The 25,956-nt window shown below is 36.9% G+C and overlaps 1 protein-coding gene across 8 annotated transcripts in view; it reads right to left on the bottom strand.

Moving 5' to 3' along the window:
- MBP (myelin basic protein) overlaps nucleotides 1-24,973 on the bottom strand; it is a 266,252-nt gene extending 241,279 nt beyond the window's left edge. For 4 of the 8 annotated variants that reach the window (XM_056823553.1, XM_056823554.1, XM_007487806.3 and 1 more), the window contains exon 1: nucleotides 3,036-3,776. The gene's annotated coding sequence lies outside the window, so the exon portion shown is untranslated. Of the gene's footprint in view, nucleotides 1-3,035; nucleotides 3,777-11,955; nucleotides 12,045-19,093; nucleotides 19,167-24,893 lie in introns of those variants that run through there. The other 4 variants (XM_056823552.1, XM_016431730.2, XM_056823556.1 and 1 more) reach the window with 3 other exon arrangements.
- Between the last annotated feature and the right edge of the window lie 983 nt (nucleotides 24,974-25,956).

The raw sequence follows: 25,956 nt of genomic DNA, 5'->3' as shown, positions 1-25,956 counted from the left end.
CTGTAGTAGTTGGCATAATCATTATTTATCTTGGCACTTTCTAGACTACTTAATAGTCTTCATAGATCTCATCCCTTAAGAAATTAAGACCAAAATTTCCAAATGTTTAAGTCATAGAATTTATAGTTTTACTAAAAGCTAAAGTATTGATATTTAACCATCACTTTTTTCTATTTGAGGGTTATTTTTAAATTCTGTGAAGAATTTATCTGTTTCTCATCTGGCGTCCTTGCTCAATGATAGCATTTAGGGTCTCTAAAGTGTGTTTTATTGCTCCATTAAAAGACACTCTTGTCCTACTCAGGCTTACTTCCCTAAATGTGTTGTAATCAACCAATAAAAGCACAACTCCTGGCATTTTAATGTTCAATGGCTATTTATTAAAAATGTTTCTACAATAACAGAAATAATTTTTTCTTCTTTATTGACTAACACAGCATCTAGGAGTATGGATTTAGAACAATAAAAACATAAAATAGTATCAGACTAATAGTTTGATCATTCTGAAAAATATTGTATGACAATATGCCAAAATGAATATTTGCAATTGTTCGACTCAACAAATATTTATTAATCACCCACTGTGTGTAATAGTAACTATCCTATCCAACTGGAAAATAAAAACAAGCAGTAGGGGTAGTAAGTGAAGATGCCAAGAAAATTCTCAAAAAATTTAAATCCTTGATATTTCAATTTGTCTTAAGTTTTCTTCTTTCTGACAAAAACAAGCATATTATATAATGATAACTGATGTCCAAAATTATGGTTTTGAGTGATTGTACAACTCGTCACCAAAGAAAGAATATTTTGTTTCCCTACTTGCTGAAAGAAGTGACATTACAGACATTTTTCAACAATTGTTAAAACTAAAAATGTTTCAACTACTGTTGAATTAAGAGCAATACATTCTCTTGGTATTTTGGTTAATTAAACTTTTAATTTTAATTAATTTTAACCTTGTTTCTATTTCTTTGGTTACACCGCTTTTTTATAGCTTCAAATCTCACATATTGTACTTTGTTAGGGATATGTAATACCCATTTCATTAAATCACAAAATTTTTTATCTAGAAACCCTTAGACTTAGACAATAAGAATTTGAAGGTGTCCTAAACATGATCTAGTCCAGTGTTCTCATTTTACAGAAAAGGAAAAAATAAAGTGATTTTTCCAATCTCACATCTCTATGGTAAAACCAGGATTTATAATCTAAGTTGCTGATCATGTAGTAGTCACCTTTATTACTGAAGGCCTGTGTCCAAAAAGATTAATGAAATTGTTCAAGGTTATACAAATGTAGAAGAAGTGGGGGGCGGGTGTGGAAAGTTGGGGGCAGGGATTGGGGTGGGGGGTGGAGGGAGCTGGTGGAGGAAGAGGGGTGGGCTTGGTAAACTAAGGTCTATTCAAATTCCAGGAAAAACTGAATGTTGTTGATTCTCCCAATGTTGTAACAGCAAAACAGAGGGAAAAGGAGAATTCATCCTTCCAGCGTCATAGTGAAATTCAGTAATATTTATGGACTTTAATTTACCTCTCCTCACCCAGCTTTCCAAAATATACGATTAAACTAGGCCCTGAAAAGAATCAGGCACTTACACCTTCCACGTCTTTTACAAGACCTACAAGTTACCTTTGTGAACACAGAATGTCTGAAATAGGAGCTAATGGGATTTCTTCGGGACCTACCGAAACCGCGAGTAGTGAGAGACCTGAATGGAAAAACAAAACAGGCACACCCTTTGGAAGCTATTCTTTGACTCATAGGTGCCAGGGACTAGATTTAATAAGACCAAAAGAAATCGGAGCGGGGGAGAGGGTAAGAGGGTAAGAGAAGGGAGAATCCGGAGTAAAAAAGTTTCCATTCAAGCCTTCAGGGAAAGTAGCTCCAACAGTAAGTGTGGCAGGTGTTGACAGCAGCGGAGGTAGCAGAGGTTAAGGATGCCAAAGGAGGGCAGAAGGGGCACTGGCCGAGAGCTACAGATAAAGATTTACTCAAGAGCTCAGTTACTGAGCTTCTGGGTCAAAGAGAAATTTGGAAACTGATCAGCGGAGCAGTGCGAACACGCCATAATCTGAAACCGGAAGCAACACAAGAAACTGGGGCCACAGCTCCTTAACTGAAACTCTGGACTTGGAGGAAAGGGCAGCGCAGGCTTGCAATTAAAAAACAAAACAAAACACTTGGATACATTGTTTCTTGGCCAGTCAGCCGGCCCAGACCACCTGCTTGGGATAGGAATGTCCTCGGTCAATCAATAGAATACAACATCCTTTAAACCTTTGTCAACCACTAAACTAACTAAACCCCTCCCCAGCAAGAAGCTTCGGAAGGCAGGGTTAGTCCCAAAGGTGCTGGTCCTATCCCTAAGTGACACTTGGAAAATCCACCCGGATGGTACACTGCTCACTCTCCAGACGACCCAGTATCCTCTAGAGAGCTGCGTACCCTTCCCCCAGTTGGAGCAGCTGCTGCTGCAACTATGCGAATGAAAGTCGGCCTGCCTTCCAGAAATCATCTTTTATCCCTGAGAAAGGAGTTTCCGTGCTGTAAAAGGCACAGATTTCCCTGGAAATGCCTCGGACACGGGTTGCCACCGGTCCAGATCCTTAAGCCGCGTGGGGAGTAGGGGGGTGATGGTGGAAGCAGGTGCCCATTCCACCTCGGCCACCTGCGCTGCAGCGGCGACTACAGCTGCTCAGGTATCGGTCTTGGTCCCAAGAGTGCTGCACCTTCGCTCCCATACCGCAGGGAGCATCTCACCCTCCCTTCGGTTTGGTATATGATCCCTCTCTGACGCCCTACTCCCCATGAGAAATCCCTGCTCTGAAGACTATAAGAGCAATGGCCCTTCCTCTCTCTGACCCCCATCTCTTTGTAAAAGAAGGGGGGGGGGCGAGGAGAGGAGCACTTTCTCACTATTCCATCCCACTGACTTGTTTCCCGCCCCCTCTCCCCGCCTTGGGCAAGGGAAAGATGAGCAAAGAGACAAAGGGCCCTGGAGGTCCCCCAACCCCTTTCCCCAATGTTTCACGCACCCGATCCTTCAACTTGTCTCGTTGACTCCGACTGGTTCGGCTACCGCATCCACGGGCGAATGGGTGGCGGGGGGCAATGGGGGAGAGGTGCGTTGACCTCTCCCCCTGGAGCAAAGCCGCCCTCAGGTAGGGTGAGTACGAGAGAAGAGGCGAAGGCACCACAGCAGCAAGGACAGGAGGAGGAGGGGCTAGGAAAAGCCCGAGAGGGGAGAGGGAGGGGTGAGAGAGAGAGAGAGAGAGAGAGAGAGAGAGAGAGAGAGAGAGAGAGAGAGAGAGAGAGAGAGAGAGAGAGAGAAAGAGAATCGGGGGTGAGATGCTCTTCCCTGGTTCCTAGGTTCAGAGAGGGGGAAGGTGTGGAAAGGAGAAGTAGGACGTTTAGGGGCTTGCCACTCTACTCTCCTACTCTCCAGGGCTACCTTCCGCAATGTCAGTCCTAGCCCGGGGATCTGGCCGCGGCGGAGATTACTGAGACTCAAAAGACTAGGTCTGCTCTCTAGAGCTGAGCAGCTGGTGACTGACAGGCAGCTCTAGGAGGGACACTCACTCACACACCCTTCTTCCCCTCCTCTTTACCCTACGGCTTCCTGTGAACAAGGTAAACACTTGGGCTGACTCGTAGCTGACTCCCCTCCCAAGACAGCTCCACCTAGACACTGTGCCCTGCCTCTCCAACCCAGAGTGCTTCCTTCCCCCTTGAGACTCCCTCAACGGCCTCCCTCTCCCTCATGAAGTCTGTGACTGGCAACAGTTCCCTCTTGTTCGATGCAGAGCCAGATAGAAACTAAGTGCAGGGTTACCTTGTATAAGTAAGAGGAAATTAGCACTTTAACCCAATCCTGGGTCCCAGAAAAAGAGGAGGCTGTAGGACTGAGGCCCCTCCTTTGCTTTAAGCATGGCCCACTTTGTAGATAGATCTCTGTCAATTCTATCCCTCTTGCCTCTTAAAGGAGCCTTTCATTTTCCTTCTATCTGGTCTACACTGTGCATATACCTGAGGATTTTCCCTGCCTCACCTTTTCTCTTCTGTCATATTGAAAGAAGTTACTGGATATAGATTGTGTAATAAGCTCTTGAATTTTAAAAAGGGAAGAAAGTAGTAACTACCTTTTGAGAGACTAAGGTAAGTATTCTGCTCCCCTCTTTCTTTATCTTTACTCTTAAACCTTCCTTTTCACAGGCTACCTCCTCCCTCTCCCCCACTAACAAGGCCAAGCCTCTCACTCTAAAAACAAAACAAAAACTTCCATGAACTCTTACAACTTTCCCCCCCTATCACTGCCAGACTTCTTCAAACAGTCTATTCCTTATGTCTTCACAACATTCCTCAGCCCTTTAAAGACTGATATTTATCCACACTACATTTTAGAACCTGCATTCTGAAAAGTCACCTTCTTGTCTAATCCAAATGGTTTTTCTCTGGCCTTATCACTTTTTGATCTCTGTAGCATCTAACATCACTGACCACTTCTTGATCCTCAATATTCTTTTCCCTGTTACCTCCTTCATAGAACAATACACATTCCTCAAATTTCTACATTTCTTCTTACTTCTTATTGTATCATTTCTGTATCCTTTAAAGGCTTCTCTGTTATTTCTTGATCTCTTAAGTTCTAAGATCTTTTCCTAATTTTCAGCCTTTTTTGTTTGCCAGTCTTATCTGTTCCCATTTACCTCTCCCCTCCCTCCACAAATTACCTCTACATCTATAGCCCTGCATTTCTTTCCTGAGCTTGAAACTAGCATTTCTAGTTGCCTAGTGAACATATCCACCTGGATATCTCAGTATAAACTCTTTTGAGCATCATCTAATTCTACTCTTGGCCCTGTGTGCTAGTCTTCAAATTGGACTACTCATCATATTTTATATAAAAAAAATTTTTAAACTTATGCTTCAAAGTGATTTTAATGTTTTTGATGTGATGATCTAGTGTTCATATACTCCTCTCAACCCTCCAAATACTCTGGATGAGTAAGGATAATGGTTATTTAGCCATTGATAGGAATATGTAAATTGTATTGACCTTTTTTTCTGATTGAATTAGGTTTTGATTTAAGCAATGAAATGAATGAATGAGCAGACACTGATGCTCTGAAACAATCCAAAACTCTTTATCTTCCAACCCTGAAAAATTTCAGCAGTTTGTCTGGATTTTTTTGTTTAAATTTTTGAATTATACCTCATATCATACTTAATATGGTGGTCTTTGCCTTCATTTGAGCATTAGGCATTGCCTCACTTTTCATTTTTGTATTCCAAGGGCTCAGAATAGTGCTATACACATAGGCCATTCAAAATTTATAAAATTTGTTGGACCTAAAGGAGAACTGGTTCTCCAGATAAAGTGCCAAATTCCAGGCAGTCAAAGTGACACCAGACTGTTAGACTCTTGGGGTCAGGGAGGATTCTTTGGACCTGGTGAATAATGGAAGCACTGAGAACAGAGTTAAGAGAGTAAACCTGGGAAATATTCAAAGCATAATTTCCAGTTTCTCTTATATGCACTTCTGGTTACTACTGCCCTTGTAATGGCTATTACTTGCAATTTTGTATCTTTTTTCCATTAGAAATATATATATATATATATGTATATATATATACACATATATATGTAAAAAAACACTCATTATTATTGAACTAGAAAAGAATGTAGGAAAAGGGATTAATGATTACATAACATTAAAGATATGCAGACAAGGTAGCAATATGGCTCTAGGGTGTTCAGAACTAGAGATCAAAGTGCAGGCAAAATAGAAAGTTTGTGAGTAGAGTTCTAGGTCCTGAGCTACTTATGGATGAAGACATGTACAGATTATAAAGAGAAGCTATTGACTAAGACAGAGTGTCCTAACATAGGGAGGTCCAGATTCCACTGTCATATGATTTCCCTTTGATCCCTAGCCTGGAGGTTTCTTTTCATTCATCCCAAACTTTGCTTAAATTAGTAGCTGTACCTAAAATGTCCTTCCTTTTCCATTCTTTCCTTTCCATCCTACCCTTCCTTTATGAGTCAGTTTAAATAGACTTCCCTTGATGAATTTTTTACTCCAGATCAGGCATGCTTTCCACCATGCCTTGAATTTTAGCAGCTTTTTAATTTTAGTATGAATAATTTATTTGGCAATAGGCTAGAACTAGAAGAGAATTTACAGCTTCCACAGTCTGACTATGTCATTTTACATCTGAGGAAACTGAGGCACAGATAAATTATGTGACTTACTCAGGGTCAAAATCTACTTAGTGATAAAGCCAGGATTAGAAGGAAGGTCCTCCAGCATGTATTCCACTAGACAGTGTTGCCTTCTTTCTTTTAAGAAAGTTTTGAGAAGGGTAAGAAAGCCTTAGGCTACTTGGTATCTGAGCTAGTGGTGGGACTCATCAATATAAGAGAACAGGACCATTAGAAAAGCAATGCTGAGGATATCAAAGACCAACTTTACAATTTTCTTCTATAGGTTTTCCCCTCCTTATTTTGCCTTATCTTAACTTTTTGAACTCAGTTCATCAGTGTTAAGAAGGCCTGAAGGGGAGGAACAAACATAAGGAAAGCACTAGATCTGAAAATAAAGGCTACAAACTCCCAAGTTTCCTAATCTAAGTGATCCTTGAACTATGTAAGAGAGAAGTTACAAAGGGAGAGAAAAAAATCAGATCCAGCAGTGCAAAGAACAGCTCAAGTAGGGGAAGGGCAAGGAAGACTCAAGATTCCAGGAAGGAACAAATGAGCTGGGAGAATTCAAAACTGCCAGATTACATCTGGTCAGCTCTCTCCTGAAGAGGAGAACCTCTGAGACAGACTATACTATATATATATATATATATATATACACTATACTATACTATACTCTGGACATTGACTACTTTCCAGTGAACCCCTAAATCTCTCTGGTTCAAGCTAAAGATAAAAGTAGCCTGGGACTTTATAGGAAGCTGTCTATTGAGAAGATCTCTCCCCAAATTGTCCTGAACTTCAACTCATAGCCAGGTTAGCTTAGGAGGAAGGACAAACCCAACAACTGACCAAAAGGAGGGTCAGGCAGACAACCTGAACCCCTCAGGATTTGGGGGGGTCAGTTGCTAATTTGTAGGGATTCCTATCTCTCATTTTCCTCACCCAACACACTCACTCTCCCTGCCCTGTGTGTTCTCAAGAATAAAGTGTTACCTTTTAGATCAGGTCTGCCTGCTTGCTGATATAAAAGAAGGAGCCAAAAGATTTGGGGAGAGTCATACCGTTCTCCAAAAGGGAAAACGAGTGCAAGACAAGGGCTGAGGAGTGAACTAAGTCTCAAAGGGAAAGGTGACAGTTGGAATACTGGGAGGATCCAAAGGTAGGAAATTTACCTGCCTCTCAGCAATAGCTAAGATCAAGAAGGGAGGCAGTGAATCTTTTCTCTAAGACTTTCTCCTCCAGTCCTTAACCTCTATCTCCCAAACCTAATCTCTGAGGAGACATATTCTGTCCCTCTGGAAGACAAATTGTGCTATCTTCCCAAAGGGGAAGAGAGGAGAGGATCAATCTCTTCCCTCTCTCCATTTCTTCAATTCTCTCATTCTCTCTCTCCAGTTCCCCAGTGTGTGTGTGTTTGTGTGTGTGTGTGTGTGTGTGTGTGTGTGTGTGTGTGTGTGTGTGTGTGTGTGTGTGTGTGACCTCCTTCTGGTCATATATTACAACTACTAGCAACTCAGGTCAAGAATCTAGAGAACATTGTGAATGTTGGTGCTGGCTTCCCTAGTCTAAACTCCTTCAAAAATCCCTTGGCTTCCCCCTATATTTCTCCTGCTTCAGCTTTTCTCCATTTATTTAGTTATTGTCCACTCATTCTGGAGCTGTCCAAATGAAATCTCTATGAGAGTTAGTCAGGCCAGTGAGGGAAGGGGGTTGCTAGCATTACCGTCCTGCAGTTGGCAGATTGACACTGAGCAGGGGATGATGATGTAAAAACATAAATGCAATGCATTGTCCTTCCTCTTCCCACTACTTCTGCTAATTTGCCAGTGTCTGTAAATAGAAATCACATGGGCCAGCAGTCATCTTTCCATGTGCCTTGCCTACCAGCTTATAGTCATTTCCTCCTGACACTTATGAAATCATACCATTCTCTTTTTAATATTGTTAGCAGATAAGTATTTTTTAAAAAACCACAGGTATTCTAGAATATAACAGAATCATAGGATCATAGATTTTAGAGTTGGAAGACTTAGTTAGCTGTGTGACTAGGGGAGTCAATCTTTCTAGGACTCCTGTTTTCTCACCTATAAAATTAAGGAGTTAGACTTGATGACCTCTAAGGTGCCTTCTACCTCTAAATCTATGATCCATTGATTTTAGAAGCAATTGAGTCCAATAATGATTTTATAGATGAGGAAATGGATGTACAGAGAGGTTAAGTGACATTTCTAAAATCACATAGATAGTTGGTCCTCTGATTCCTGTAGGTTCAGTGACCTTTCAAGGACACCATACTATATATACAAATAAAAAATGTTGTTTAAATAAGTATTAGAAGCCTGTAGCCCAAGTAAATTATTTTTAAAAATAATATTCTAAGCATAGAATATTCTTGGATGAACTTTTGATTGGGGAAAAGACTGAGTAAGTAGTACAGTAGAGAAAGAAAAAGGAAACTAGAGCAAGCAGGCAAGTATATATTGCCATAGAGACTAAAAAACAATTGACCTTTTCTTCATGCTAAATATAGGTGAAACAGCTCTTTTGAAAAGATTTCTAATATAAAGTCAGGATTTACACATTTCCTTGAATTTTAAGGAATTTAGTTCTCCTTTCAATCATCCAACCTAATGGATCTGAGTAGTAACATGAATAATTCAAGCATTAGGGAAGAGAGAACTAAGGAGAATAATTTTGAAACATGTGATTCCTACCCACCACCCTTCTTCCAGCATATTTACATTTCAAATCAAGTTTTGTTTAGAAAAATATTAAGTTTAGTTTTCATTCCCTGGCCTGAGATGAACAATTTACTGTTGACATCTCACTAAGTGGATAAATTACATACAGATAATTGAGAGTTGCCTATATTTGAGCATAAGTTCTAAAGATGTTTATTTATAGCTGTGCAGATAGCAATAAAAAACTTGAAAAAATAGGAGAAAAAACTCCTAGAAGATGTAATATAAAGGAGACAAAAGTACCAATAACTATAAAATTGAGACACCTTACTACCAAAAGGAGGTTTTGTAACTTGTGCCTTATGAACCAGTAAGATTACATAATGTGTGCAAGATTGGTTTTAATTTACCATAGAAAATGAAAGTGTCTTTAGCTAACATTTTTACCATGAGTTTGTTGAAATGATACTTTATCAATTTAGATTTGTTAAATGTAGTGTTTTCATTTATTAAAGCATCTATATGATATTAGACCAAAGAATAAACTAACTGATGAAGTAAGTGCTCAAAATCAGACTTGATAAATATACATTATCCAGTCTATGGTATTTAAGGATGGAAAATGTAGACATGTAAATATATAGTATATAACATATTATTCTGTGGCAATTAACTAATTTCTCACATTAAAATGTTATTAATTTATTGAATCCTTACCTTCTGTCTTAGAATTAATACTGTGTATTGGAACAGAAGAAAGATAAGGGTTAGGTAATGAGGGTTAAGTGACTTTCCCAGGATCATATAGCTAGGAAGAATCTGAGGCCAGGTTTGAACTCAGGACCTCCTATATCTGGGTCTGGCTTTCAATCTCTTGAGCAACTTAGTTGGCCCCTTTCTTATTTCTTTTAGAAATTTCAGAAGATTTCCAACAGGGCCAAAAAATAAGGAACTGCTTTTTAAATGTAATATGAGCTATCCTGTGTGGCTCTCAGGGAAGACTGACTCTTTAGCATATCCCCCCATCTTTTTCCAAAGAAGACTTTAATTTCTCCCAGGAAGGGAAAAAGGAAGTAGGGTGTGTATATATGTATGTGTGTATATGTATTTCCTTAAATATTATGAGCTTATGGGATGTAGTTTTCAAGTTCAAGATAAACTCCTCGTTACTATTTTTTAATGAGTAAAGTAGGGGCCCCAAGCTTTGTATAAGACTTAACTCCCTTCCCACCAAATACCAGTTCCACAATGAACACACATAACAAATAGCAATGAAACACATTTATCCACGGAGATAACAAAACAGAAATTAGGGAAAAGTATAAATATGATAATATATACCAGACAATTCAGACTGAAGGATATATATCCTTCAGAGACATCTCAGCTCAAAGTCCTAGTTCTCACCCAAAAGAAATTCTCCAAAGTCTCTAGTGTAGTAAGCTGAGAATAGAGACATAATCAAAATTATGTCAGCCTCTTTCCAGAGTCTTCCTTTCCCTTTAGATACTTGAAGAAAAGTTGGAATGGTGCATCTCCTATCTTGAAGCTGGAAACCAGAAGAACCTGAAGAAATTCAAGGGAACAGATCTCCACCAGTGAGGAATGAATCCCATATCAATGGGCTTTCCGGTTTGGGTTATGTAAACAAATCATATATTTTAGCCTTTTGGTACTAGAGAGTATATATCTTAATGAGAAAAAATGGAAAGATAGATTAGTAAAAAAGAGGAGTGAATATTTCAATTATATTATGGTTACAGCACTCCCAAACTGTTACCTTCTCATTAGTTTAACTATTTTCCTACTCTTGCTGCATATAAACTTTGACTTCTTTTCCATGAATAGTAATTTCATTAATTGACAATTTAATTTAACAAGTATTTGTTAAATGCTTATACTATTACTCATCCAATTCTTATTAAATGCTTATTTTATCTTAAGAACTGTAGGGGAAATAGAAGAATTAAATATCATTAAACTCCTTGTAAGCATGGAATGTCTACTAGGGGAGACAACTTCATGGGCTAGTTGGAGAACATTGAAAGATAACATATGCTTATGCTCTTATATGTGTGATCTACTCTAAATGCTTTAGAATTTAAGAGAAGGGAGAGATCATTGAAGACCAGAATATTTGGGGAAGAATTCACTGAGTGGAATATAAAATGACATGAAAGGACTGGAAATAGCATTTATATGGTGCCTATTGTGTGCCAGGCATTATGCTAAGCACTTTTATGAATAAATTTCTTTATTCTATCATCACAAAAAAATTTGAAATAGATGTTATTATCTTATTTTCCATATGAAGAAGCTGAGGCAGATAGATTAAGCAACTTTCTCAGGGTCACATAGCTAAGAAGTTTCTGAGTTTGAATTTGAAATCAGATCTCCATGACTCTAGGACTATCACTCTGTAGTTCACTGTAGTACCTACTTTGATTTGGAAGGAAAGAGAAGAAAAAGGCATTCCTGATTTCAGGGGGCAGAGCTGGTAAATGGAGTAAGTACTCTAGCCACTTAATTTGCCTCCCTGATTTTCATTACCACATATATGTTCCAACATCCCTAAAATTATTGAGTGATTACTTCTACAGTACACACAGACACACAGATATCAATCACATATAGCATACAATTTTTAAAAATAGATAACATTAGGAGGACTGGAGGAGGGATTTTGAGTGTATAATATAGTAAGGTATGCTACTTATAAAATTTAAAAATTAAAAACAACTACTAGATGTATGGAAATACCCATTTTAATAGGTATTAATTGGGGTTTGTTAAGTTCAGAATAAAAATAAATTTAGAAAATTAAGAACCCAGAATATATAACTATTTGATAAATAAGACAAATAATAATACTATATCTTACTTCCATATTGTAGTTAGTAAGAGGACGGTGATGGGCAGACAAAAAAGAACAGGTAGAACGAATATGAGAAAAACATTTGGAAGTGAGAGAAGGAAGAGAAAAGTGAAGGAGGAAGAAGACAGAATCAGATGCTAAAGAGGGGAAGAAATGTCCTCTTAAACCTGACTGTTCAGAACAGTTCCACTCACCTTTAGGTGGCTGCTTCCTGTGAATTCCTTTAGTACAACAATAGAGCCAAAATTAAGATTCTTTTAGCTTTGCCACAGTAGTCCAGATTCTTCCTCCCTATTAGACTGCTACAGCTTGCTCTGTCCTGATCCCATGTACATCTGGCCACATCCCACATCCAGATGTGTCCTGTTGCCATTTAGTATGACCTCAGTCAATTAACAAACATTTATTCAAATCGTCTATTCTGTACCAGGCACTCTGCTAGGTGCTGGAAATAAAAAGATAAAAAGGAAAAGAAAAAAATCCCTACACTTAAGTATTTTTCTATTGAGGGATGTAACATTTACATATAAATGTATACAAAACAAATGCAAGGTAATTTTAGTGAGAACCTGCCTTTGGGGGCCCCGGAAATATAATTCATAAAACGAGGCTTGAATTGAGTTTTAAAGGGAATTAGGGATTTTAAGAGGCAGAAGTGATGAAAAAGTTCATTCCAGACTTGGGGACAGTCTCTGCAAAGGCAGAGATAAATGAGATGGAATGTAGTAAGTGAGGAATCACAAAAAAGTCTAGTCAAGCTGAACCATAGTGTGTTTCAAAGAGAGGTAATGCATAATAAGGCTTGAAAGATAAGTTGGGGCCAGATTGTGAAGGGCCTTAAATGCAAAAAAAGGGAGTTTATCTTTGGTCTTATAGACTCTAGAATTTTTTGGTCAGCAAATGGCATAGGATGATGCTTCAGGAATATCATTTCCTGTTTCCACTTTAGTGTACAGAATTATATTGAATTGATACGTCTACAATTGCATCCCAAACACACAAATATACAGTTCCTTGCCTAGGTTGGGGTAGCTTGGACTCCACTGACATTGTCACCATTCTCAAACTTCTTGTTCAGAATTTAGTATATGTTCATCCATCTAGAATGCTGGCTCAGAGTGAAATATTGAGTCAAGAGATACCCCAATGTAAGACAAAATAGTCATCTTATCCAAAAAAGACCCACACAATATGAACTATTTGTTCTGAGTTTTGTGCATTTATTTGTTTTTGTTAAAATAATATTTTATTTGTTGTGTATTTTGTGTATTTGTTGTGTATTTTTTCATCTCAATGACAGAGTAGGTGAGATCCATAGAAACTTCAGTTGAGAAAACATTGTATGGAGGACCTGCAAGGGTAGCAAGGCATTTAGTGAGTGAGAAAATGTTTTGTTATTCAGTTGTGTCCAACTCTTGCATGATCTCATAGGCCAGTGATGGTGAACCTTTTAGAGATGGAGTGCCAGGACCCACCCTACCCCCCACCCTCCAGACCAAATGCCATGTCTGCCCCCTCAGAAAACATGTGTCATGCTCCCCCCACTTACTTCATACAGGGGAGGAAGGAAATGCTCCCATTGGGGCTGCTGAGTGGAGAGGTGGATGAAGTGAGGAATGTCCTCAACAAGTGTAGGGAAGGGTAGGGGAGTGGCCTGAGCACTCTCCTTCCCTCCAGCTCTGTCATATGTGAGTCTCCCATCTTATCTCCTGGGTACTGCCATTGGGCTGCTGGGAAGAGGGGCAGGGATGTGAAAAAATGTCCTCAGGCACAGTGGAGAGAGGGAGGGGGTGCATCTCTGTCTCAGTTCCTCTGCCTTTCTAGTCACAAAATCTGGGAGGAGGGAGGGAAGCCAATTGTCCACAAAGAGCTTTCTGTGTGCCATATTTGGCACCTGTGCCCTAGGTTCTCCATCACTGCCATAGACCATAGCTGTTCATGGAGTTTTCTTGGCAAAGATACTAGAGTGGTTTGCCATTTCCTTCTCTCATGGATCCAGTGGATCCTTTTGTGAGGAAATCAGGGTTACCTAGTAAGGAAAGCCTGATTTGAACTTAGATCTTCCTGAGTCCAGGCTTATCACTCTCTATGGAGCCATTTAGATGCCTCCTAGGTAGAATTGAGGAGATAGATGGGGACTAAAGGGAAATATGGCTAGAGACAGCTTGGCCAATATAACGGGACCACATGAAGATATAGTTATCAGTCAGAAAGTGGAAGTTTCAGAGATGAAAGGCCCAATTCCTCCCATGACTGACTTGTGGTCCTAGTGTCAAGGCAACAGTCAAGGAAATAGTCAGGAATTGAAGTGTGTGTGAGCATCTTACCTTGCTCCTCATGTGTGATAGTGTCATGAAAATTGCATATAAAAATGATTCCTAAAGGATTGCAATTTCTAAATGTAACTTTTGCTAATTTAAATTGTTCTTATTCTTAGACATTATGGTTTATAAGGCAAAGCACTAGGTACATGAATAAGGAAATTTAATTAATTTGACCCATGAAGCATCAATATCTCCCTGGGATTGTACTTTGGTTTCCTCAGTTAGTGAATAGCATATAAATTCTTTTTTGTTCATTTGTTTGTTCACCTTGTGGGATCATAAGAACATTGTAGGAAGGAAGGAAATAAGTATTTATTAAATATTTACTATGTGCCAGACACTGTACCAAATAATTTACAAATATCTTATTTTATCCTTATAATCTAGGAAGCAGGTTTTATTATTATCCCCATCTTATAGACGAGGAAAATGAAGCAGACAGAGTTTAAATGACTTGCCTAGGGATCACAGCTTATACATGTCTGAATATAGATATGAAATTAGGTTTTCCCAAGTCCATGCCCACTATCTATCCACTGTTCTACCTACCTATAGGACTTCTTCATCTCAAGGAAGCATCTTTCAAATCTCATATACTCCTTATGACTTATTGCATAGTTATTAACCCCAGAAGAATCCTTGATTAAAATAGTATCTCTTCCCCTGACCCCTAGGTTTAAACTTTTATGGTTTGTGACTTTGGACAAATAATTTCTTTTGGGATTTTTATTTCTTCATTGACAAAGTAAAGTAAAATTATCTATATTTTTATTTCTTATAGTTATAGCCTGAGGCCTTGGGGCCTAGTAATATTTAATGTAAAGGTGTTTTATAATACTTTCTATTTACTACCATATTTATAAGATAATGATTTTGAAGTGTGAAGCCCTTGGATGAATGCTGTCTGATAAATACAATGCAATATTATAGGGGGCAATGATTAATTAAAAAATAAACTATTGTATTTGTTAAACTGATACTTAAATAAAAGATGTTATGATGATGTTTAATTATTCTGCCCTAATTTTATTATTGTTTCTGGGGTTGACTGCTTATAAAAATTCTAGTAGTAACAAGAGAAATATTCTAAAGGTTTGCTTTTGATAGGGAAAAATAGATTTTTCTCCTATTTGTGGAAACATGTGCATTGTAAATTTTATGATAATCAACTATATATAAATATATTATTATATACATTATATGTTATAGAAATATAAGCAAAATATAAACAAATATATTGATAAAATGTTATGTGCAAAATATTCAGATTATATGTTATAATAATACACATATAATAAGTATATAAGACACTAGAATATATTTTTACATTACTATTATAGTCTGATAGGGAAGGAGTTGTATAAATTAGGTAAGCACTCCATTTTGAAGGTAGTATGTGTGTAATCCACATGGTGCTACCCATTTTGGATCCCCTCTGTGGATTTGAGTTCAAAATGAATTCTTAATGCTAATTTGCCTCATCTGGCTCAATTTGCTCCTATTCAGAATTTGACACCTTTAAAAAATTATGTTTATTTGTTACATTAAAACCCCCACATAACTCTTTCCTTCCCTCTCTCTCTCTCTCCTCTTTCCAGTAGAGAAGGCATCATTTGACAAAAAGATATATGTATACAACCAATGGTTAACCTAATTGGTTGCTTATTTCTAATTATCAGTTCTTTCTATTAAAGTAGACCTACACAAGTTTAACTATACTATGTAGAAGATGAAAGTGTTATATAATATGCACCTGTAACCTAAACATATATACTATTGACATTTGCAAGGAGAGGAATTATTTTGTTTTTATTTTTGTTACTTGAAGGAGGATATAACTAAGATGTCTAATGTGGGAAAGGGATCCTTCCAGATTCCTAACCAGACATCAAATTCAGTTTCCTATGAATCCTTCAAATAAGATTCTGTTGCTGTATATAATGTTCTTTTCTTCTCATTTCATTCTTCATAATTTCACATAGGTCTTTTCATGTTTTTCTAAAATTAATCTCTCATTTCTCACTGTGCAGTAGAACTTCATTGCCATCATTTGCCACAATTTGTTTAACCATTCCCCAATTGATGGGCATCTCTTCAATTTCCAGTTCTTTGCCACCACAAAGAGAGCTGCTGTAAATATTTTAGAATGTATAAGTTCTTTTCCTTTTTCCTTGAAAAAAAGTGATGACTTCTAAAGTTATTTTGGGTCTAGATATTCAGCTATTTGCCAGACTAATAGAACTGTTGGAAAAAAACATTTAATTGAGACAGAAATTAATAGTAAAATAAGAGGGAGACAGTATCACTCTTATTTCCTAGTGCATACAATCTTATTCCCACATAATCATTAACTTTGGTAGAATGCTTCATTAAAATGTTATCATTCTCTTTGAAGTCTTCTTGTTCCTATCCCTAGATGTAGCATACCAGGCATGTTAGCATCTGGGAAGTATGATTGATGTATTGATATTGTATTACCAGACACATGGTCAGACCCCTTGGTGGCCAGGCTGCCTCAGCTCCGAGTACATTCATTTGCATAGCGCAGTTAGATTAGAGCCCTCGGGGTGGAGTACTTTCATTTGCAAAGCATGGTTAACAGCCATGCCTCCCCTCAGACTACACTCATTTGCAGAGCTCTGGTTGGATTAATCCCCACCTCTTTGATCTTGTCATTGTCAATTCAACCAATGTTAAAACCTATGTCATGTTACATATTTGTTGATCCACATTCCTAAAAACCTTCCATAAATACTGGGGACTAGTGCAAAACTCTCTCTTACAAGCTCTTATACTAGTCCCTTACTAGCTCTCTCCCCCTTCACTTCCTCTCTCCCTCTGTTCCTTCCTCAACACTCTCAGTATTACTCTTACTCACTCTTACTCTCTCTCTCTCTCTCTCTCTCTCTCTTTCCCTCCTCTCCTCTTGCCTCTCTTGCTTCACTGTATCTCTTTCATAGTGATTCGGTCACCCCAGTGCTTCCTATTGCTATAGGAGGTACCAGGGAGTTGTGACTTCCCCCCTTTTCTAGTGATGTTGTCCCCCCCCCCCCACTAATGCTCAGACTCCCTTGTCTATAGGAGGCACCAGGGAGTTGAAACTCCCCCCTTTTCTAGTGATGTGGTCGCCAGGGCACCAAGGAGTTGAGACTCCTCATCTTTTCTAGCGACAGGGTTGCCCCCAAAGCAGACTCTCTTGTCTAGGAGTATCAAGGAGTTGATACTCCCCACCCATTCTCTTATTCCTCTGATTTCCTTGGAGTTCGCATTACTCCCCACGTGTTTCTACTTCTGCTTTTGAGTCATTATTATTTTCGCATTTCCTTAGCCTCCTCTCTCCACCTCAGTTTATTACCCACAGATAAATATTATAAGACTCCCGTGGGGGGTCACTATACTAGATATACTCTGTGTAAAAGGATTTATAGGAAAACAAATTTGATGTCTGGTTAGGAATCTGGAAGGATCCCTTTCCCACATTAGACATCTTAGTTATATCCTCCTTTAAGTAACAAAAATAAAAACAAAATAATTTCTCTCCTTGCAAGAATCAATAGTATATATGTTTAGATTACAGGTGCATATTATATAACACTTTCATCTTCTATGTAGTATAGTTAAAGATAAACTTTCGCCACTTAGGCTACATTCAACCATATAGTATATAGGCATATGATACATCAAAACTCTTATTTTGTATACTTAACATACAATTCACCAATGGAAAATCATTTGACATTATGTAAAATGATCTCTCCCCCTTCCAGGTAACTAAGTGGCACAGTGATATGCTTGCTGTCTCTAGGACTTCTAAATTTTCTAGGAACCCCCAAGAGCATATATGTGGAAAATTTATTTTTGTCTGTGTGACAAACGAAACCCCCAAAATGAAAACATGACACATCAAACATGCAGGAGTGTTGTACACCATTAATGTCATGAACCTTAACATCAGTGGCACATTAATTACTAGTGAGGCACTTTATTCACTTCCTTTCTAATATAAACCTGATCTCACCCTTTTTAATGGGAAGAATCATGTATCTACTACCAAAGGATGCAAACACCAATGATTTCTCAAATTTAGGTCAGTTATGTGTTTATGTAGTTGATACAAAACATTAACAGCTTGTATCAGGAAGACAAAAATGTAAACATTAAAAGAAAACAATAATAAGAGATATAAATAGCAACTTACTTCTATACTCATAGCTTATTTATGTATTAAACATATATAAAATAAGCTCCATCATGAGAACACTGTAGTATGATATCTATATGGAATACTGTGTCTTATTATTTTGGTGGTCTTTGGTGGATTATTTTGATGATAATGTCAAGAACAAGTAATATAAAATGTGGAAATTTTCAAGGAAATGGATTTCCTTCATGGTTCTGTCTAGCTTTAGATCCATTGTCATTACTCCTGAATAGAACTAAGTATGACTTTTGAATTAATGTAGAAGTTAAACCAAAATATTTTATTAATTACTTGAGGGATATGAATGATACAGAGCTCAATGACTCTACCAAAAAAAAATTAAACAGATCCCTTGTCTTGGGAATTCTTTTTTTCAATGATAAAATGTTATTTGGACTCATTGAGTGTCTCATTCTCAACATAAGCCAAAAGTATAGAGATGTAAGATCTTAAACTTGAGCTGGAAGATCACAGGGAAGCAGCAGATGAAGCTGATATAACTATTACTACTAAAACAATAACAACTAATGATTATATGGCACTTGGACATTTACCAAAAAGTACACATACATACATATATATATATGTTGTCATTTTTAGGCAAGATATATTTAATGCATGAATAATTATTTTTTCTAGTCAATCTATATCAAGCATTTGCTGTTGTTGTTCAGTTATATTTCAATCCTGAATGACTGTGATCCCATTTGGGGTTTTCTTGGAAAAAGTATTGAAGTGATTTGCCATTTCCTTTTCCAATACATTTAAAGATGAGGAATCTAAGGTGAACAGGATTAAGTAACTTACCCAGTGTCACGCAGCTTAGTATATTAAGAAGTTGAGTCTTTCTGACTTCAGGTCCAGTCCTCTGTCCACTGACCTAGTATATATCAAATATAAATATGTAAAAAAAAAGTTGTGCTGAATATTGTAAAGGATAGCTTTAGCATTGTGACCTAAACTATGTTAATTATTTGGTCGCCGTGGATATCTCAAATATATAAAAAATATATAACCAAGTCAGCTGGAAATTTATGGTGATTTAATTGATATAGTGGAATTAAATTAAGAAGGAAAGGGTGTAGGATTTCTCCCACCTGGCTAATGACAGGAGGAAGACCAGAGGCTCTAGGAAGGTAAGGGTTTTGGAGAGTAAGGAGGAAGGAATCAGCCTGAAGTCCAAAAAGGGCTCAGCCAACATGCCTGAACCTGAATCCACTCAAGGGCAAAACTCACCGCCAAATCCAGACAAATAGCTGCCACCACGCCAAGATGTTGGAACACTTAGCCTGCTGCCAGCCAGAGTCACCTCTCCAGGGAAAGAAAGAGAGCAGAAGAAGTGTTGTGCCTTATATAGACGGTTTTATGTCACTTTCCTGAGTCTCATCTGTACCAATGATAGTTTAGCTTGACTTAGGACAGCCCAGGGGTCTGTCCTCTGTTTCTGCACATGTCTGTTGAAGGCCATTTCCTCAGATACTTAATCCTTGAGTATGGTACAGACATTCTTGACCTTGTTAAACTAAGTAGGGTGGAGCAATGTAGAATTCCCAAGACCTCATTCTGTTAAACCAAGTATCTCTATTGTTACTAATCAGGAAATAGCTAAATCAGATCTTCTAAAGTACGGTCTGAGTAGGGTGGAGTAGTTTTAAAATTCATAATATGACATGATATTTACTGGTCTTCTGAATTTATATCTGATGGAGAACATGCTTAAAGCAATTAGCATTTTTATAATCTAAGTCTTAATGGACACCTTTGGAATTTTGAAATGAACCATAGGAGATTTGAAAAGTTCCTTTAAAAAATCTGTATATTGTTTATGATATATAGGGTCTATTATCCTAAAGCAACTTTTCCTTTTGCATTAAAAAAGGTGATAACATTTCTTAAAGCACAGGGAAAATGTTTTTTAAACATAAAGAAATATTTTAGGATGAACAGAAATCACTTTGCCAAGCAAATAATAGTAAAGGCTGATAACAGATACATACCATTTGATTAGTCAAATAAAACAAAAAGTGACTTATCTCTGGTTCCATATTATGAAAAGACTATGATGCAAGAGCAGAATCAAAAGGTCATTCATGGGTAATGCCTAACTAAAATTAAACCAAAGTATGTTGATAAACAAGAGGATAGGGACTGTACCTATGGATTCCCTGGTGTAGGGATATTCCTGGTGAAAAACCTCCTTTTACCAATGCTGGTCTACTCCTCTGCTACTCATAGACAAAGATAATTTTCTAGAGTACTGAAAAAGTTAAGAGACTTGTCCAAGCCCCATCACCAGTATATATTAAACCAATTTCTTCTTGACTGAGATTGTCTCTCTATCAACTACACCAGTATTGATACTGAAGTATATAGATTTGTTTGTGGGAAGAGGAGTTTATGTTAGCAATTAAAGACCAAGTCATTGCCATCAGATTCACAAGTATTTTATCTGTGTTATTTCATTTGATTCTCAGAAAAAGTATATGGGGTAAATGCTGTTATTACTCTTGTTTTACAGATGAGGGAACTGAGGCTCAGAGAAATAAAGTGCCTCAAGTCTCATAGTTAAGTGTCTGAGGCAAGCCTTCCTAACTCGAAGTCAAGCACTGTATTCAATGCACCCCCTGTTTAGAAATTATACCCAAGATAAACTACAGAAACTTTTCCGGGTCCTGGGGTGGGAAGGACTCCCCTTGCTGATTTATTCCATACCTAATATCCTCCCTCACTGGATTTTGGAATCATTAAAATGCTAGCTCAGAAGCAACAGACATTCTGGGGAACCCACAATGTCTCCTAACTTAATTACTGTATAACTATGGAGGAAAGGTACTTGAGGAATAATGGGTTAAAATTCACTTCACCATAGAATTAGTGGACCTGTGATTGCTCTACATAGTGATATCTGTCTCCAAATATGTTCTAGGAATAATTAGCCCATGATTTTCCTAGGGAGATAAAAGTGGGTAGATCAGAGTAATAATACAGGGTAGGAAGGGAAGGTAGAGAAGGGGAGGTTATTCAAGGTGCTCTAGGAATATTTGTGGTGGAAAGGAAGCATAAACAACAGATGGTGGGGGTGAAAGGAGGGAGGGAAACCTTTAGAGAAGATATAGCACCTCAGTTGAGCCTTGATAATATTTGTCCTGTCCTTGGTATGCCCACCATACATAGCAGAGAACCTGGAAAACCAGCCCTCAACACATATTTACTGAAGGTACAGCTTAAGAGAATCTTCATTGTGCATTTCAGTTTCATAGTCACAGTGGAATTGCTAGATGTTGGTCTCTCTCTTTGTTAATTCATTTGGAACCATTCCCTAGTTGCCACTTTCCATCTGGGATGTTTATAGCTAGAATGTGACTATTGGCAGAGTTCAGGTGAAGCTCTTCCCAAGCATAAATGAAACTTCCATTAGTGCATTAGATTTTAAGTGGGATGAAATAGATCTAGAAATGATATATTAATGTGCAATAATCAGGTTGACAGAAAAGAGGCACTTAAAGGTTGAAAATGCTGGGCACAGACATATTTTAATATACCTTCAGAAAATCACATAGAGAAAAGTTACAAGTGAAGCCTTTTCCTTATACTACTACCACATGAATCTTCCTTCCGACAATTTAAATTTCTAGTTTCACAAGATGGCATGGCATAGCCAACTATTAGCATTTGTAGGCTGGGGAGAATTTAGATATGTTTACAAACTGCATCAGCCTCTTCAAGTCTCTCGAGAAAGGCAAGTACTCTTGCTTTGGGCATTGTAAATACTGTCCTTAGAGAGCTGATTTAGCTTCTTAATTTTTTTCTATTGGGAAAAGCTGGGAGAATCTCTAGGGAGACTTTACATAAATATATTTGTAGGACTTCTTTATTAGCAAAATTTACCTGGTGTGTGTGTAGCTCAATTTAATTATCGTTTCAGTTTGGAGAGTTTAATTGACAGCATTTTATAAGTAACTCAGGATTTCTGTAGGCTATATTGATAAAAAAGATGAATATCTTAATGTAAATGATTCAAGTAAAATAAAATTTGCCATCCAAACTGGAACTCCTCATATAGGAAAGCTTAAAATCATAATTGAGATTTAATTCTTAACATATTGCTGTGGGAAAGACAAAATCATTAAAAAGCCATTTCTCAGAGTTTTTATGAACTTCATTGAGTTAATTGCCTTTAACACAGACATCTATGTTTATTTATTTGTTTATTTTTAAATAGCTTTTAGAAAAACTGAAAGAGAAAATATTTTTAAAAGGGCCATTAAAATGTATGAATTGACACACTGAATTGCAATGACTTTTTGTTGGTAATATGTGCTGATGCAATTTGAAAGCAGTCAAATGATCAATAGAGCATTGTAGTGCTGGGCAATCAGTCCTTCACATACCCTCATCTTTCCAAAAAATATAGTCAGCCAACAATTTCCAAACTTTTCTTGTACAAAAATGATTTAATCATCCATAGTCTAATGTGGGAATTCATACTACATGTTATATAAATCCAATTATTGCTTTAAAAAGAATAATATAAATTTAACTAATGAATATCTTTATGAGGAACCTATTTATTATCTATGCCAATTTATAATTTCAAATCCTTTATAAAGCAATCAAATATAACCTCACTGTGATTAGGCCAATAAAATTATGATAAATCTAGTTCACTTTTATTTGGAAAAATCTAAAAGGTGATTAGCTTACAAAGTATGATTACAGAGTAACTACAAGAGATAGCTTTCATCCAAAATCATTTTCATATTTGATGTAATTCTTCCATTATGTTTTTACTCTTTAAGCTTAAGATTGTGATTCCTGTTATTAATACAAGTACCACTGAAAAGGATTTGGGTTTTGAATCATCAGCCATTTATATATTAATGTGAAAAAGTTTCAGTTAAGTTCAATAAGATTTTTTTAGTAGAAAAAACCATTAATTCATAGATTAGAGGTAGAAAAGAGATTTCACTAAAGGAAGAAAGGGCAGAGTATAAATAAAGAGAATGTATGAAAAACAAACATTACCAATTTAAAAATGTTGATTTTTAATATCAACATGGGCATAATTTCAGAAGAGGCAAGAAGTTATGACATTATTTACAAAAGTACTCATTTGAAAATCACATTTTTCAAGATTATGTATAATTTTCCTTTTGTGTCCAGTATTTCAAGAATATTATATTTTATTATGCTGAGACTAGGTGGTTGAATTGCCTTTGGGAATTTGTTCTATTTTTTTTAATAACACCAAGCTTTCTCCTGAAACAAAGGCATATGTTCTTAATACCAACATTCTTCTGTTGACTTTGTATGTTTGTGAGGCTTTAAAAATTAGTCTCCAAAGAATTAAAATAGAGGATTATCCAAAGTGCATTGGAGTGCTGTATGGTGAGTGCCATCAGGTTGTAAAATATTGCAAATGATGAATTATTGAGGAGAAACAAAGAAAAGAATGTCCTCAGAGAAATGTATGTTTACAAATTTAAAAAAAGGTAGGCTAGTTAGACCTGGAAATAGGGTCAGAAACAGAGGTATGAATGAAAGAAATGTTATAATAAAGGGAAAAAGGAGATAGAGTGATGGCAATGTAATGGCAACCTTATTCTCATGGGATCTAGGTAAAAGAGGGAATAATACATACAGAAGGGTAAAGTTTTTTAAATTTATAAGGTGATAAAAGAATGAGAAATAAAGATTAAAATTGGGAAACTTAGAATGGCATATAAAGAAAAACAAGGACAAGAGATATGTCAAGGGAGGGAATGATATGACATCTTTTATATTAATAAATAATAGGGTAAGGTAGAGATAAGGGAGGGACTCATAGAAAGTTAAATAGATTGAAAACTAGGACAGAAATGGGAAGTGAAAAGGGAGGGGACCTTAGAAGGGCAGGAAAGAAAAATGAAGGTGGGACTGAAGAAGTGGTGGGGATTAGGGGGGTAGTAATTAGAGGAAAATTAGATTTCTGAGGAGGAATAAGTTAAAAGGAGAAACAAAGAAGGAAAAACAGTGAATAAAAATAGAATAGAGGGAAGTACACAAATAATTATTTTAACTTTTGTGATTGAGAGAAATAGGCAAAGACAGAAGAAAAGAGGTGAGATGCGAAGATGAGCTCAGGAAGAATGGATGGAATTCTCCAGACCCAGTGGGAGAAGGGAGAATTCCATAGAAGGTTCAAGAGGAGGGGCAGTTAGCCAGAACTGTGGTCTGGTGTGGTCACTTCACCACTTGCCTTCACTTCTTTCTGGCCAACTCCTCTGAAGTAGAAAGGCTGAAGAAGTGCTTGGCTTTTAACCTCCTTTACCTGGCTGAACTGAAAAGAGTCTTGCCCAGTGAAGAGCCCAGCTGATATATAACTGATTTTCCCTCAGGGAAAGTCAACCTTAATTTCTTTGAAGAGACTTTGAATTGAAGCCTTCAACCAGCAGATAGGGGTTTTAGCTAGGGAAATTCCTCTCCCTCTCTCCTTTTATTTCCTTATTCCCTTTTCCCAAAAGAAAACAAATTAGACCTTCAACTATAAGAAACTGTCTTCAAACTTTGTAGTAGGAGGGAGAATTTCAAATATTCAAAGGAGAAGGTTTGGGGAGGGGTGACTCACCATCTGTTAGGTCAAACTCCATTAGAGCTGTCCAGCAGAGAGAAACAGGAAGGAAGTTGTGACCTTGAACTCAGTTCTTTACCTCAACTGTTTCCTGTGTCATCATCTTACTAGTCTCCCTCTCTCAGGATCCCTCACCACTACACTTTGAATGGAATGGGATGAATTCACCCAATCAGAAACAGCAGAATGGATTAAAACTGAAACCCAACAATATGTTATTTTAATTTAACACATTTAAAAACGAGAGTCACACATAGAGTAGAAATAGAGGGACAGAGTAGAATATATTATGCTTGAGGTAACAAAAAAAAAAACCATTTGCAATAATGATCTTAGACACGGTTAAAGATGAAAAGGGTCTAATTAAAAACGATGAGCAGGAATGTCACATGATGTTAAAAAGTGCCATAGATAATGAAGCATCATCAGTTATTAAGAATATTTACCAAATGTTACAGCATCTAAATTTTTAAAGGAAAGGCTAAAATAGTTACAGATGGAAATAGATAACAATACTATAATGGCAGAGAATTTAAACCTACCCTCAGAACTGGATGAAACTAACCAAAAATAAATAAGAAAGAAGTTAAGGAGATTAAAAAATAAGCTAGATATGATAGATATCTGGAGTGAACTATACAGGGAGAGAAAAAAATACGTTTTTTTTCTCATGAGCACATGATAATTTTACAAAAATTGCCTAAATATGTAACACAGACGTTTTATAACTAAAAGCAGAGCAGAAATATTAAATATATCCTTGTGAGATCATAATATAATAAACTTGTATTTAATAGGGGATCACAGAAGCAGAATAAAATTAATTTGAGATTAAATCTTAAAGAATGACTTGGTAAAGAACAATTCATAGAAATAATAAATAATTTTATCATCATACCAAAATGTATGTGATACAGCAAAAGCATTAGAGGAAAATTTATGTCTCTAAATGCTTATATGAATTAGGTATGCAATTTAAAAAATTAAAAAAATTAAAAATTCCTAATTAAATACTAAATTGGAAATATGAAAATTAAAGGTGAAGTTAACCAAACTGAAT

The sequence above is a fragment of the Monodelphis domestica genome, chromosome 3, assembly GCF_027887165.1.
Source record: "Monodelphis domestica isolate mMonDom1 chromosome 3, mMonDom1.pri, whole genome shotgun sequence".
In the NCBI taxonomy this organism is placed as follows: Eukaryota; Metazoa; Chordata; class Mammalia; order Didelphimorphia; family Didelphidae; genus Monodelphis; species Monodelphis domestica.
The sequence above is the reverse complement of the archived record's forward strand: the minus strand, read 5'-3'. Positions and strand labels throughout refer to the sequence as shown.